The sequence below is a fragment of the Sphaeramia orbicularis genome, chromosome 5, assembly GCF_902148855.1.
Source record: "Sphaeramia orbicularis chromosome 5, fSphaOr1.1, whole genome shotgun sequence".
Taxonomy (NCBI): Eukaryota; Metazoa; Chordata; class Actinopteri; order Kurtiformes; family Apogonidae; genus Sphaeramia; species Sphaeramia orbicularis.
In genome coordinates this window covers 1992821-2009744 of record NC_043961.1, presented here as the reverse complement: position 1 = coordinate 2009744, position 16924 = coordinate 1992821, and positions in this window count along the sequence as shown.

The following is a 16924-nucleotide window of genomic DNA, read 5'->3' as shown; positions in this document are numbered from 1 at the left end:
TGTTGATCCAGTAATCCTATCAACACATGTCAATAATTGGTGTAAAATACAGTTCTTCATCTTTTCATGGTCATCAGATATGACCTATTTGGGCGTTCAGAGGCTCCGCAGTTACCATGGAAACACCGTCATCTTCTACAACATTGATTCACCAGTAAAACCCATGGAGATGAATCAATGACAGTGGATGGACACACTGGGTTTATGTTCAGGTAATGAGAGATTTTGCTGAAAAAGTCACTTTTTCTTCAGTTTTCTCTTTTTTTGATATAATAACCCTACATGATCAGTGAATTAAATATAGGAAAATACCTGATTTACACTGAAAAAATGCAAAATAAGCAGGATAATATTACAATCAATGGTGATAAATCACTTAAAGGAGGTTAAATATTGAGAAAAATTCATTTGGGAAGTGACATAAAAGTAGCGCTGGGTCTTTATGGGTTAATGTTTGTCTTCTTCCAACAAACGTCATATCCTATATAAGTTTGACCAAAAATATTGTCATCAACATGTGATGAATATGCCCAAGAAACCCACTGTAAACACTGCACTGTACATCTGGAACCAAAGGAAAAGCTCCAAAATGAAGCCAATGTAGACTCACATTTATAATAACACCTATGACACCTACTAGATGATGTTCCAAAAGCCCTGGGTCTATTATTGATTACACTGAACTTCTCTCTAAATAAACTAAAAACAGTATTTTTTTCTCTGTGGCTATTCTGTTCCCAGTCATTTTATTTGGACCCTTAACTACCAATTCAGTATTAATGTTGGCAGCAGCGGGCTTCAACCCCTGACCAGTGATGGAGCTGGAAAATTTTACACAGGGTGGCCACAGATCTTAGGGTGATAAGGGAGACCGGTAGGTGGTAATCCCCATATACTCGTTTGTCGGAATAAACAAAGGTTTTACCACGTCTCATGAAATTATTTCAACACTGTGATTTATTCTGATAGATAAAGTGTAACTGGGACTCAGTATGTAATCACTGCACCAGGTCCAAAGGTGATTACTGATGTGTATAAATAGGAATAAAAAGGGGAAAAAGTGTCTTGAAAACAAAATTATTACCAATTTTATGGGCAACAGTGTACATTTGATTTTGATTTAGTGATTTATTCCGAACATGCAATGAAATTTAACGATATGCAAACTAGCAAAACATACATAATAATACAAATATCAAGAATCATAACAATCTCAGACAGAGAACAGCACAATAGTTCCATTACATTTACCTGAAAAGGGGTGGGAAGAAGTGCAACATGATTAATCCCATCCCCTCTCCCTTAAATATTGTAATAATATATAGGTCCTCTTCCTGTTTACATTTACTCCTCGTATAGTTATATGTCGAGATACATACACACACACACACACACCACACCATTCATATCCATATACACATACATGCATTTATACACATATAAATACACATATTAATCTTTTAACCAGTGCGTTTATCTAGTTGTGCTGGAGAATAAATAAACAAAATAGAAGCACTCGAAGCAGCACAGACCTCCACCAAGGCAGATCGGTGCCCCCCCCCCATCACCACCAAAAATTTAATAATTTCTTCTTGTGCCATTATCAACATTTCCTGAAATTTTCATCCAAATCCATCCATAACTTTTTCAGTTATCTTGCACACAGACAGACAGACAGACAGACAGACAAACCAACACCAGCAAAAACAGAACCTCCTTGGCGGAAGTAATAATAACTCAAAGAAGGAAATATATACATAAACAACAGTGAACATGGGACACTTTTCATAATTTTTTAGTTTTTCATCCAATTTACATTTATACTCAACTAGACATAGCGACAATCTTCATTTATCCTTCTGTCGAACATCTGGTCATCAATTTAATATTTTATTTAGAGGTCCTAAATTGTGGAACAATCTAGACATTTCTCTGAAGTCTATATTGTCATTTACATCTTTCAAAAACTCACTGAAAAAACATCTCCTGTCCTGACTTTCTCAGTGTTTTCTATATTGTTATTTGTTGTTTAATTATTGTTTTCTTATGTTTGTACATTCTATTTTTTTTATTTATAGTAGATGATGGGAGTGGAACTCTGTACAAGCCCTTTGGGCTTCGTTCCCTCCCTGCACTGTTTTTATTGTGCTAAATAAATAAATACAAATACAACATATGGTGACAATTAATAACCCTCATCCCTATATCCCTATACATGAAAATGCATTTACAAAAATACTTTTAAACTATTGTTATTGCACAACAGAAACAAGACCAGCTCTTAAAAGATGAAAAAAGGCTATCAATAAGAAAATGCAAATATTCAGCTTCAAGGAAATGTTCTGCTTTGAAAAAAAAATGTAGTGGATTAAAAGAATGGAACTCATTTGATTGATTTATTGATGGTTTCAAAGCTTTAAGAAGTTTGTGGTCATACTTGTGGTCAGTTTTGTCTCCAAAAATCCAATATGTCAGCAGCCAAATTACCAACGACTGGCTTCAACACAGCAGTTCAGAAATGAATGAATTAGACCACGATGGCTGGAGACAGATGATGAAGATGGATGGAAATAAAGATGAATTCATATATTTGGATTCAGAAGAGGACTGTATAAAAAAGTAAAACAGTCGAGAAAAGAAAAGCTAATATTTTAAGGGTGGAAACATATTTTTATTTCCTGATTAAATCACTGTTCTGTCTAATTCAGGGCTCTCAAACTCATGTCAGTTCAGTTCCACATTCAGCCCAATTTGATCTGCAGTGGGCCAGACCAGTCAAATAATAACAGTGAAAAAAGTAAAATTATATTATGATCAGGTTTACATCAGCAAAGTTTCCTTAAAAATCTGAATAACATGAACTACTTGAATTGTCTTAAGAAAAACAAGTGCAATTTTAACAATATTCTGCCTCGGTTTATCAGTTTATCATTTACACATGTGCGTTAACAATCGCACAAAACATTTAGTAACAGGCAGAATATTGGTCAAATTGCATTTACTTTACTTAAGACATTTCCGTTTGTTCATATTTGTTCAGGTTATTCATGTTTTTTGTAAAAGTATAGTTTGATAATGTAAACATTTTCATATAATTTTACTTTTTTACACCTAAAAAAGAAAGAGAAAATGTGGGGTTGTCATTATTTATAGGTTATTCTGAGAATATTTTACTGGTTCTGACCCACTAGAAATCTAATTGGACTGTATGTGTCTGTATGTGGAACCTGAATTAACCCTTTCATGCATACTGGTCACTCCAGTGGACAGCTATTCTTCTCTTCTAAATTCCTGGATTTTGTTGTTTTAGTTTCATATCATCCAACACAGTGGACGCTTTTGCATCATTTCATACACTACAATTCACACCATTACTGTAACTTTTCTGTTCTTGATAAACCTGATCTGCAGTAATATGTTTTAGTATAAATCAGTTGTTAATTGTTATTAGACTGTAATTAAAAGTTTTCTTAATGAAAAAGGTTTTTGCGTATTATCTCCGTGAAGTGAGTAATAACCAGTGTTGGAGTATGTTGTAGTAGTGAATGTGAGAAAACATCAGATTAGCTACATGAAAAATCCTATTATTATAGTTTTACACAGTATATCACTTTCTGATGATGGGTTTTAAATACATGATTCTTTGCTTCAAAAATTAACCGCATGGTGTCCAGCTGAGTGGACATTTTTAAATAGGTTCATAAAAAATGTCAATTGTATTGTTTTTTCATGCCTATAGAGAAATGAAAACACTCCACCATTTATTGTTGATATCTTCAGTAGTGCTGGGCAGCAATTAAAATTTTAATTGCAATTAATCGCGTGGATTTCTGCGATTAATCGTATAGTTATATTGGGGGTGGGGGTGTTGCCGGCATCAACAGTGTATTTCCTTTCAGTGATATTTCAGACTGCAGTACTCCGCTGATAAAAATAATTGCACATGTCAGTGCTTCCAAAACCTGTGTCCTTCTCCCCCCCACCATCTGAAGACATTTCAAATGAAAATGTCCATGGAACAGACCGCTACTTTTACACATGTTTATGTCCACACCAGTTTATTTCCGGTTATGAGTGACTGACAGGAGTCTTAGTCCCACTAATCAGTACTAATACTAATAAGCCCAATAATATGTGATGTTCAGTTGTTCAGAGTAAACAAAGGGGGCCCTCTAGTGGTGGGAATAAGTTGCACTAACGTATGTTTTGTCCTTGCGGTGTTCCCATAGTCAGTTCGGACATAAGAAGGAACTAACAGACACGTTTCTTTCACTCTGTTTGTATGGCTCCAAAAACGTTTGCCTGTGAGTATTTTCTGTTCAGTTGTTGTCAGAATGAATAGTATCAAATATCTCTGATGTGAACCTTTGTTGTTGGATAAAAAGACATTGAAATCTTAAATTAATCTGTAAATACTAATCGTTAGCGTGTCTATGGATTTTCCCATTCAAGTTAGCATCGAGCTAATCACATCATAAATAAGTAAAGGTTAGTTCAAAGGCTGGCATATTATACTTAAACACAACCAATGAATTTACATAAACTTAAGATGACTTAAGATAAACGAATTAGCTTAAACATGTTAATAACACATTGTAATAAACACATCCAAAATAACGTCATAAACATGTTTCTAACGGCACGTTTGCTTGTGAAATTATTTAGCAAACAACAGAATGATTGATACATACAGGCGTTGAACTGCAGGAGTTCCACACAGTTTGATTCAGCATTACTCGGAAAGCTCGCTGGTTTTTCTCCTCTCAGCTACACCGGCACAAGCACTTGGTGCATGTGGAGCGCCAAAATAAAAGCATGAGTTTCAAAATAAGAGTCCATATGTATAAATGAACTAAGACTTGCTTGAAAGGCAGAACGGCATTAACAGGAGATTTAGAAAATTGTCAGCGTTATTTAATGAATGCGTTAACACAGTAATAACGCTTAACTTGCCCAGCCCTAATCTTCAGTGTAATTTTTGCATTTCACAAATTCATCCCATGGGCCGGACTGGACCCTCTGGTGGGCCGGATTTGGCCCCCGGGCCACATGTTTGACACCTGTGGTCTAATTGATTGAGTATTAGATGTCCAAACAGCAGATTTAATTTATATTTCAGTAGGCAATGAGTGCTGCTCAGTATTTGAGGTCTATGTACACATTAAAACAATAATTTATAGAACCTGTAGAGCTAATATGCATGCTTCGCTAATTGTGAATTTATTGCAAATAATCATCATTGCAATATTGAATAATGTTCAGGCATATCGCAGATTTTCCTCATACTGTGCAGGGCTAATCTGCTAGTATTACTCTGCACAAAGCACCATCTATTAGAACTCTGGACAGAGTTTGCCTAAAATAATATGTGCAGAATATCATGCACAGACACACATGCCGAGCAGATACATACTCAGCAGCTAGCAGGCAGGTCATAATTCAATAGGCTAATGTTTGTCATGGCTGCCTGCGTAGTACAGACATACGGAGACCTGATCCCTCTGGACCAGAACAGCACAGTTACACACACTCGCACACATTCAGAACTTTGCAAACGATGGCACAGTTTGTATGCAAGTCGAGACCGATTATTTTAAATGATCCTCGTAAATACCTCTGTGCTCGTCCCTGCGTACACACACCCAGCGGCGGACAAGGTGAAACTTATTGAAAGTGAGAGGGAACCGTCGAGAGCTGGAAAGAGCGAGACCACAGCCCCGAGATTAAGTGTGATGTGTGTGAGCGAGTGTGTAAGTCCTCTAGGAGTCCCACTTTAAATCAGGCCTTATTAAAACAGCCTTATTTCAGCCACATTCAACCTCCGCTGGACTCCCAGGTTATCACAATAACAATAAATCCTGTTCACTCTGGCTCTGCAGACTGCTGTGTGTGTGGGCGGAAGCGTGTGCGTCTGTTTCTGTGCACGTACGTAAGTGATATAGTGTCTCTGGCTTTGAAAACTCATTAGGAGTCACTTTTCACCGAAGGGAGGAGACTGTTGTTACCATGGCAACGTGTCATTTAGAGGCTGGAGTCGCTTAACTCATCCATCAAAACTTTGTAGGAAGATTGCAACTCGCTCCCACTGTGCAAACAAATGTGTGTCGTAAGTATTGATCATGTGCGATCGTATATCCACATGATCAGAACATAAGCTATTGGCAAACGAAGGCCAGAGTTATTGTGCAGAACTCTGTACTGGTGGTCTGAAAACACAATATCTGAACCATGAATGATTTTCTGTCCTGCGTTTACTTGTTGTGAGGTCCATCTAAACCACAGGTGTCAAACATGTGGCCCGGGGGCCAAATGCGGCACACCAAAGGTTCCAATCCGGCCCGTGGGATGAATTTGCAAAAATTCCACAGTCATTTTAGTTCAGGTTCCACAGACAGACCAATGTGATCTCAAGTAAAATAACTGCCTAATAACCTACAAACAATAATGACTCCATATTGTCTTCTTGGTTTCATGTGGAAAAAATAATATTACACTGAACAAAAATATAAATGCAACACTTTTGCTTTTGCTCCCATTGTTCATGAGCTGAACTCACAGATCTAAAACTTCTTCTGTGTTCACACAAGGTTTATTTCTGTCAAATATTGTTCATAAATCTGTCTAAATGTGTGTTAGTCAACATTTGTCCTTTGCTGAGATAATCCTTCCTCCTCACAGCTGTGGCAGATCCAGATGCTGATTCGACAGCTGGATTATTGCACAGGTGGGCCTCAGGCTGGCCACAATAAAAGGAAGGCCACTCTAAAATGTGCAGTTGTGGGCATGCTGACTTCAGGAATGTCCAGCAGAGCTTCTGCCTGTGAACTGAATGTTCATTTCTGGACCATCAGCCATCTCCAAAGGGGTTTCAGAGAATTCATGAAGAAGACTGTGAGGAAAATGGTGGTCACACCAAATACTGACTGGTTTTATCTGAACCCCCTGGACCAGCCACTACAGGAAAAGTGCACATTTTAGAGTGGCCATCCTTTTATTGTGGCCAGCCTACGGCCCACCTGTGCAATAATCCTGCTGTCAAATCAGCATCTGGATCTGCCACAGCTGTGAGGAGGAGGGATTATCTCAGCAAAAGAGAAAGGAGAAGTGTTCACCAACAGATTTAGACACATTTAGGAACAATATTTGAGAGAAAGAGGCCTTTTGTGAACAGAGAAAAAGTTTTAGATTGTTGAGTTCAGCTCATGAAAAATGGGAGCAAAAAAAAAAGCGTTGCATTTATATTTTTGTTCAGTGTACATTATGCCTTTAAATAATGACTACGTCAAATTTTTGTTTTTGTTTTAGTGTAAAAAATAACATTAAAATACAGACTGATCTCATGAAATCGTGTTGTATGTGACGTCAGATAATGGCATTTGGCATCCGATATGTACGCATTTTCATCCTTTCACGTGTAATTTAATGCCATTTGATGGTGTGTGAATGTGCTAGCCGCTAATCGCTATCCTTAAACCTAGCCCTGACCGCGAATCGCGCTAATGGCGTGCTGTTTTACGCGGCGTAAATATACACACTGAAAGCTTATAATGCGTACAGATAACATGCCAATTAAAAGTGGCGTGTTATCTGTACGCAATTCATGCTATCACATTGTTAAATTATGAAAATACTGACAACATTTACAAACTATCCGGTAACAATAAAATGTGAATAACCTGAACAAATATGAACAACCTGAACTGTCTAATGAAATTAAGCACAATTTTAACCATTTTCTTCCTGTTAAGAGTGTTTGTTTTAGTGTCTTTGTAGATCCGACCCAGAATGCACATGTAGAAATGATAAGTGGGGGCATAATGTTGTTAAAATGCACTTTTTCATGGTCGTTCACATCTTTTTTTGTTTGGATAGTTTATAAAAGTAAGTGTTTTCATACTTTGGGGATTTTTGCGCTAAAAACAAAACAAAAATTTGGAGTTGTCATTATTTATATGTTATTATGCTTTTTTTGTTTGCTTTTTTTTTTTTACGGTCTGGCCCACTTGTAGTCAAATTGGACCTCTGAAAGAAAATGAGTCTGAGAGCCCTGATCTAAGCTGACCTCAGATCCAGACACACTGGTACCTCACAGGTTACTGACGTGACTCAAGTTTTATAAGAGTTTTTATAAACAGAACCTGACGCTGGCTTCACTAAAGACTGGCTCTACACAGTTTCATGCAGGTTTTTAACAGGAAAATGTGTTGATGATTGAAATGGACCAGTGACGGGACGTGGCATGTGTTGTTTCAGGCTGTGTTGAACTGGTTCAAATCTATTCATTTACTGCAGCAGCTCTTAAACTTCTTCAACTCAGAACCATAAGAGAATTTCAGCTTCTTCTCTGGACACAAACTGGCAAAAATACAACATGAACTGACAAACATTTACATTTTTGTGACTTGCCCACTATCAAACTCTACCTCAGAGTCTCTTTTTACAGGATTTTTACGTCTTTTCTATCATTGTCTTGTTGCATCTAGTCTTTTCTGTCATGTCGATCTTTTTTCTTTTTGCATCTTCTGCATCTGAAGCCTCTCCTCATTTCACATGGTTTTAGAAACTCGATCAGAGAAAATTTTTTTCTGTTTTAATTCAGAAAATGAATTTGATATCATATTTTTTGTTTTATATTTGTTCTCCCAGTTGACAACCCAATCAAAACAGCTCCACGACCCAGTTTAGTTCACAGTATTCACATGAGCTACTTGGGTTTCTACAGAACTGTACAGCAAATTTTAACAGAATTTTTAAAAGAAAATCTGCACAACTAAATGCATTTCCATCTATTTCTACTCATTATAAGTTTGCCCATCATTTTAAGCAGCAGGTGCACATATTAGCCTTACCATGTTATTTTTTTTTTTTTTTTTGCTTATCTGAGCAAAATCACTTATCCATTTTTCAGCATATTAAGTGGTGTAGTAGGAAACAAACACTCTCAGACCACTCGGACTCTATTTACTGCCCCATGACTGAGGATTTGGAGAAAGTTTTGTCCAGTCACTGGTGCTTTCAGACAGGTAGAAACAAGAAAGTATTAATATAAGATTAACTATTTAATCAATTAGTCGCTTTTTCCATGACCTTCAAATTACACAAATCTAACTTGCGCATAAAAATTTACCAAATGGAAAATGACAATTTTGCCAAAACTCTTGTTTTTTCGATTAAAGTTTTTTTGCGCTGGCGAGAGGTGGTTTTTCTGGAATGGCACAAATGTGTATATCATGCAAAACTGCAATGGAAAGACTTTTTTCACAACTAGAGTCAGGTGAATTAAAAAAACAGATATTAACGAACGTTACAACAAGCGCAAGAAGAAGAGTTTTAAAAGAAACATGTTGCGGTATTTGGGACACACCAGGAAACACCATTCATTTTTTAACTTAGTACGAGATAGAGGGGTATTTTATAATAATAATTAAATATATCTGTAAATCAACACCATATTTACCATTTGTCACCATTTTTATGGACTGACTTCTCATGTCATCTCACAGTAAAACTAAACCAATCAACGCAATTGTGATTTAATTTAAAAACTGACATTACATACTTCTGTTTTTTTGACATTTAGTAAATATTGGTAAAGTTTGTGCATATGTTCAGTGGAAAAGTCACTAATGACTGCAGTTCATTTTCTATCAAATGTGACTTTACGGCTCTACTCCGTGGCTCGACATAAAACCAACATTGCAGCTCCCATAGCTGTGATATTTGGGATTCACTTTTCCACATTTAATAATTTAATATTGTGTCGACTTCGAAATGATTTTTCTTTAAATGATTTATCACCATTTGTTGGAACATTATCTTCTGCATTTTTCTGTGAAAATCAGGTATTTTCCCATATGTACAGAGTAAATTGAAAGGAGAAAAACTGGAGAAAAAGTGACTTTTTTCCACAGTATATGTCATTAACTGAACATAAAAATAAGCTCCTACAATCACCATCATTGATCCAACTCCATGGGTTTTTAATGGTGAATCCATGTTATAGAAGATGACAGTGTTTCCACGGTAACTACAGAGCCTCTGAACGTCCAGATGAAAAGATGAAAAAACTGCATTTTAACTGAATTATTACATGTATTGATAAGATTAGTGGTTCAACAGTTACTAAACATTTTAGATCACTTTCATCCTTTTGAAACTGGCTCTACCTTTGCCCCACAGCTGATGTTTTCATGTTTTGTTGCCATTGCCCTTACACTTGTATTGATTCGAGTGGGTCCAGGCCTCTAAACATGTGGGCAAAGATCCAGACGTGGGTCTTCGAGTCATTGAATTGATTGCTTTTGTTGTAGAGGTTTATTTTGACTTGACGTGTCAAAGTCTGCATTAGCTGGTGGGGACCACGACGAAGCAAACACTGTGTGAAAGATGTTTATAGGCAACATTTACACACTGACAATAGAAAAGAACTGAAAACAGTTGTGTGACATGTCAAAAATATCCAAAATATTAAAGTGAAATGTTGTTTAGAGCTGAAACACACAGTTTTTACTTAAATGTCAGTTTAAAACAGTTGGGTTTGGTAAGTCTTTCATATTTCGTGTCCAAACTCAATTGTGAAGTCGTGATGTTCACTGGGTTTATTATTAGAGTCATGTGTTTATATCAAAAGGAAAAAGTTCACACTGACATTAAACATGTGTAAAAGGTTGTTTTTTGTGAAATGCATTTGGTTTGAATTCTATAAACGTGGATCCCAGCTTCATGACCGTGGGAAAAGACGGTTCCATGACAAGACCAGTTGAGAACCACTGGATTATGTTATGTATTTAATTATATTAAGTTATTATTCACTGAATCTGTTCTGGTCTGACCTTTTATCAGTTTTTGTTTTTGGCACATAAAACCAGTTGAATGGAAATGCGCATTATCAAAAAGATTTGGAGAGAGCACAATAACGAGACAAGATACAGCGTATTGTCAATGTTCTGCCAATAATGTAGCAGAGTCAGAGAAAAAACACAGTGCACAATGTCCAACAGACTATTATCAAAGCACGGATACAGAGAGTTGTCACAGCAGAGACTAAATCATTTCATCCCATTTCATCGGTTCATCCACGGGGTGAGACGACAGCATCCAAAATATGAAACACTAGCATCTGATAAATGTTGACATTAACACATAAAGCATTGGGCCAATGTGTGAAGCTGAGGATTTCCTAAGTACTTTTCAGACTTTTTGTAGAGTTCAGACCAGGCCATTATTGACTTAAGTATTTTTGTTTTATTTTTCCTCTTTTTAGAACCAATAGTCACGGAAAAAATTATTAGACCACCCCTTGTTTTCTTCAGTTTCTTGGTCATTTTAATACCTGGTCCAACTAAAGGTCCATTTGTTTGGACAAATATAATGATACCAACAAAAATACCTCATAGTAGTTTAATTTCAGAGCTGATATCTATGCATTTAACATGTTTTCTTGATAAAAACCAAAATCACTTCAGTTCTTACATCAATATCTATGTCATTGTACTGACAAAAACAATGCCTTTAGGCATTCCATGTTTTCTTTTCGGTCTGTTTTAGTCACATGATACACACAGGAGTTAATTTGTTAATATTTCCCACGACTGTAGATGACCTGATGTTGTTTCATGCCACTATGGAAAAGTAAAACTAAAATATCTTGGTTATGGCAGCTACCATGTTACTTCTGTTTCTTCTGTTCTCATACCTTGAATATTCTTCATTGCAAAAATCTAAATCTTACCAAGTGTATTTTTTTCATTTCTAGTTTAAATATATCCACACACTTAAAATAAGACAGAATCACCTAAAGAAGAACTTTTCAGTGAGATACAAGAATTGATTTTTTGACAATAGAGCTTGAAAATCTTATTTCAAGAAATCTTACCAAGACCATTTTCACTTGTTCCATTGGCAGATTGTTTTTGCTTAATTCAAGATTTTTTTTTTTTTTTTTTTTTTTTTTGCTTAATTCAAGCATAAAAATGAGAGATAAAAGAGAGAAATACATTTGGTAAGATTTAGATTTTTCCCAGTGTAGCAAAAATGTCACAACATTATGCTAACATGTATAAAATATGAGGTGGATGTTCCAGAAACCCAATCTTAAATAGACATATCTGAAGCATATAACAGGTAAATGAGCCGGTTTAATAATGTTTGCACTTGTACAAACCCATATTTGGTGCTAAACAACCAACTGTGGAGCTTTACTGTTTTCTTCAAGTTTTTTGTTCATTTTAATGCCTGGTCCAACTTAAGGTCCATTTGTTTGGACAAATATAATAACAACAAAATAGCTCATAGTAGTTTAAGTTCAGAGCTGATATCTATGCATTAACATGTTTTCTTGATAAAAAACAAAATCACTTCAGTTTATTTATTTATTTATTTAGAAATGGAGAGAAACAAAATAAAACAAAACGAAGCAAAATTAAGACAAAAACAAAATAATATTTAAATGAACAGAATCTATCTTCAAGTATGTGCAAGTCTGAATTTTGCACGGTGAAAAGGAGTTGGAAGAAGTATAAACTTATTTAATTCTACCCCTCAAGTGCTTTCACGCCTTTATCACTAACTTAACACAACAATCAAACAACACATTTTTCCTAATTTTAGCATCGAACTACAACAAATACATCAATATCTACGTCATTGTACTGACAAAAACAGTGCTTTTAGTCATTCCATGTTTTTCTTTTCTGTCTGTTTTAGTCACATGACACACACAGGAGTCCGTACTTGATCGTATAACCTTTGTTTTTGATGACTTTTGATGGTCTAATAATTTTTTCCGCGACTATATCCTTGCGTTTTTGTGTTGCATTGGAGAAAAAAATCATAAGCGTGCGTATAAACTTCAGCTTAAACTGTTTCAGATGAACATGTTTGTGCATGTTTTGACGGGTTAACATGTGTTTACATATATGTGTGGAAGTGTTCATGTGTTCAGCCCATGTGATTTTGCATATGTGTGTGTGTGCGTATATGTGTGTGTGTATATGTGTGTGTTGTGTCAGTTCAGTGGAAACCCTCAGATCTATTTTCAGCATCGATGTTCATTGTTCCGTCTGGAGCCAATTAGATAAACCTGAATGCAGAGCAGACAAAATGTTTTGATACAGTGAAGCTCTGTCCTTTCGGTGTCAATGATGAGATTCCTGAAGAATGTTCGCACACACACACACACACACACACAAACGCCGAAACGCGCACACACACTCACTAAGACACATGATTGCAAATTCCTCATAACTCTGTCGCTAAATCACACTATCATTCTGTCACGCATCAGCCCTCTTAGTCCTGTTCCACCCATTCACACAGACAAATAAAAGGAGTGTTGGCGCGGAGGTCCTGCTGATGTTATTTGACAGATTTCTGATCTGTGTCTGCCACACGCAAACGTCTGTGGTCCAAATCAAGTAATGCATCAAACATGTGTCCTTTACACAAAGCACGGCAGAGAACAAGGCAGCTCGAACACACACGCACACATATACACACACATATACACACCCACCAGTCCTAAGCATAGATGAATCAATCACTTCATTGGCATTCTCACACTGTAACAGTACTCTCCCACAATAAAACTGACCGCAGATTTTGTTGGCCAGAGAATCAGAGGAATGTGACAATAACCCAACGATTTACATTCAACAAGAAAAGCAGTCGGTGCCACGTCGAAACGGTCTTCTCATATCGACAGCGTTTCAGTGCCCCACCCATCGGCTGATCTATAGAGACACTTATTTCACAATCAAAGACTCCATAAGAAAGCAAGAGTATCGTAGAGGAGAGCTGCGTCCAAAATGCAAACTATGTTGTGGCAACTATCGACTATTATGAGCAGCACTTCAGAGGATTAATGACCAAAGCTTTATGGCTAAAACAGGCCACAACATGCACTAAATGCACACAGCTGCCAATCAACACGAGATGGATGTAAGCCCCTCCGGACCCCGGCGTCCTTAGTTATTCTTTTGTGGTCGTCCAGAGCTGGGTGACTCTATACGCTCACTATGCGAGTTACATTATGTTAGTCTGACTCTGGATGTTCTCTGCTGGATTAAGGATGAGTATTTCCATCAGGCAGTGGGTGGATGGTCATTCTCCTTCCTTCTGTTATCTGCGTATCATTAACAACCGCCGAGCTGCATCTACACACAGAAAATGGCAAGTTTTGACAAAGATACAGGAGGCAGAGCGGGTTGTCGACAAACCAAAGGGTTGGTAGTTCAATCCCTGTCCACATGTTGAACTGACCTTGAGCAAGATACAGAACCTCAAGTTCCCACTAGTGTGGGAATGGTTAATTGTGACACATTGTGAAACACTTTAAAGGGCTCATATTTAACTAAACCCACTTTTCTTAGTCTGTGGTTCATTTCTTTGTGTATTTGGACCCTAATAGTTCATACAGTTTGAATTTGAACCCTCCAGCTGCTGCAAAACTATCTTATATTCATTTGGGCAAAAATCAAGTGGATTTCTACAACCTGTTTGAATTCCTGCTTCATTTGTTGCATCTATAACTAGTTCCGTCTCCACATTTGCACATTTAAGGTCCAGACTTCAGATGAACATTTCTGAGTACGACATAATTGTTTGTCAGCAGCAGCGGTTGTAAAAAAATACTGAAAATATGTCCAAACTCGGAGCCAGTTACCTAAAATGTTCAGTTGTTGGTTGAACAGGACAGAGCAGCACAGACAACAACCTTTAGGGGGCGGGGCCTGAAGTGTCTCCTGTGCATTTAAAGGGCCAGCGCTCCAAACCACCTTTCTGGTGTCATTACTCAGAAATAGGGCTGAAGATGGACCTGTGGAGTTGAATAAATGAAGAATTCAGACCCAAGCAGAGCATTTACAGTTTCTGGAGACCACAGGGAAATGAGGGAAAAGGAAGAATTCCATTTTTTCAAAAAAGCTAAATATCACGTCTTTAAAGCTATGTATGATGTTTGTCACCAAGTTTAGGATTTATTCACTTTTTCTGCTATATTTCAAGGTTATTTTGGTTAAATGTTTCCTTATTTTTCAAGCATTTTGCTCATTTTATTCTCATTTTATTTTAAGTTTTTGTACATTTTATCCTATGTAAAATTGCGATAAAACCGCATTTTACACCAATTATTTGCATGCACTGATAGGATTAGTGGGTCCAAAGTTATTAAATAATATAAATATGTAGATGCTTTTGATCGACAACAGCCGTTAAGGTGGAAATTCAGGAGATTTATGTCACAATAGAAAAAGAAAAGACAAGAGTGATATGTAAATAAACATCAGAGAACACTGAGGAATGTTCTTCTATATTTCAACAACCTCAACAGGTACCTATATTCAGTCTGAACATCAGATTCATGGGATAATATGAAGAAAAACAAATAGATTTCACTTCCTCTAAATGGAGCTGGAGGGGGCGGGGCCTGAAGTGTCTCCTGTGCATTTAAAGGGCCAGCGCTCCAAACCACCTTTCTGGTGTCATTACTCAGAAATAGTGTTGAAGATGGACCTGTGGAGTTGAATGAATGAAGAATTCAGAGCCGAGCAGAGCATTTACAGTTTATGGAGACCACAGGGAAATGAGGGAAAAGGAAGAATTCCATTTAACAAAAGCAAAAATCACTGCTTTAAATCAGGGTGTAATTTGCTGGGGGGGGGGGGTTACACCCCTACTTCTGCTCAATGAATTTCATCCTGGGGGGGACAATCAACCAACTGAAATAAAAGGCATGTGGTGGCTGAGTTTTCTTCCACCGTGTCCTATATTAGCAGCACTAACGTTCACCTGAACCGAACTGTCGGCAGTCAGTCAGAATTCGTGCACTTCCCCATGTACTGGGGCGCTGTAAAGGGGGGGGGGGGTAACATGAAAAATTCCTGTGGGCCAGCATTTATGTGTCCAGTGGATAAAGGTTACAAGTTCGTGAAAATTTCAGTAAGATCCACCGTATAATAGAGGAACAGAACCCAGGAGTTGGACACTGAAAGTAGGTAAAGTTTAATGTTGATTTCACGCCAGCCTTAGTTTACATTAGTTATGGACCACACCCCATGTATATAACAGCTACCCCACCCCACCCCAAACCACCGCTTCAAAAAAAAATTAAATTAAATTAAAAAATAACCCTCTGTTTTTAGACAAATCACACCCTGCCTTTAAGTACAATTAAGGTAGAAATGTTCAAGTCAATTTAATATGTATTTTATGTCCTCTTTCGTTTTGTAGGGATTTAGTCATTTTAATACAACGTATTTCTAATGTGCACATGTTCCACTAAAGCAACTGCAACTGCAAAAGCCTGTCACCACATCCTGCACTGTAACCTCCAACAACTGCAAACACAACCTGAATAACTTTTACCCCATTCCAGAATAACAGTGAAGGGTACCACACCAGTCTAGAGCACGGGCAACGTGTTAGCAAAGTGTGGAGATTTGATCTGAACAGCTGGTCAAGTGCCTTCAATGGCAACCTGCTGCTCCTAATGTGCTACATACTGATTGCTAATGCTAATGCTACATGCTATGTGTAGTTGAACAAATAAAATGCAGGGACAGAATTTCACAAAGACAAATTACATTATGGCACCATCTCCCAAAAAGAAAGAAAAAATTAAATCATAGCAAGTTTGTTTCTTGTGTTTTGTCCTGTATTTTTGAGTGAACATCACAGTCTCTTTATGCACATGCCACATTAACTTGCAAAATCTGCTTCTATGCTCTAATTTGAATTTATCATAAAGGTAAAAACTTTTTCTTTTGGCAATCTTGTCATAAAGTTTCTGTATTTCTTCTGGGGAAATTGAAAGTGTGAGTAAAAGCAGCTGGATGAAAAATGCAAATAATAAGATGATCGTGGGTAAAGGAGCGATAAAAGCAAGTTAAATGTATACTGCAAAACTCAACCAGATTCAGTGCATCTC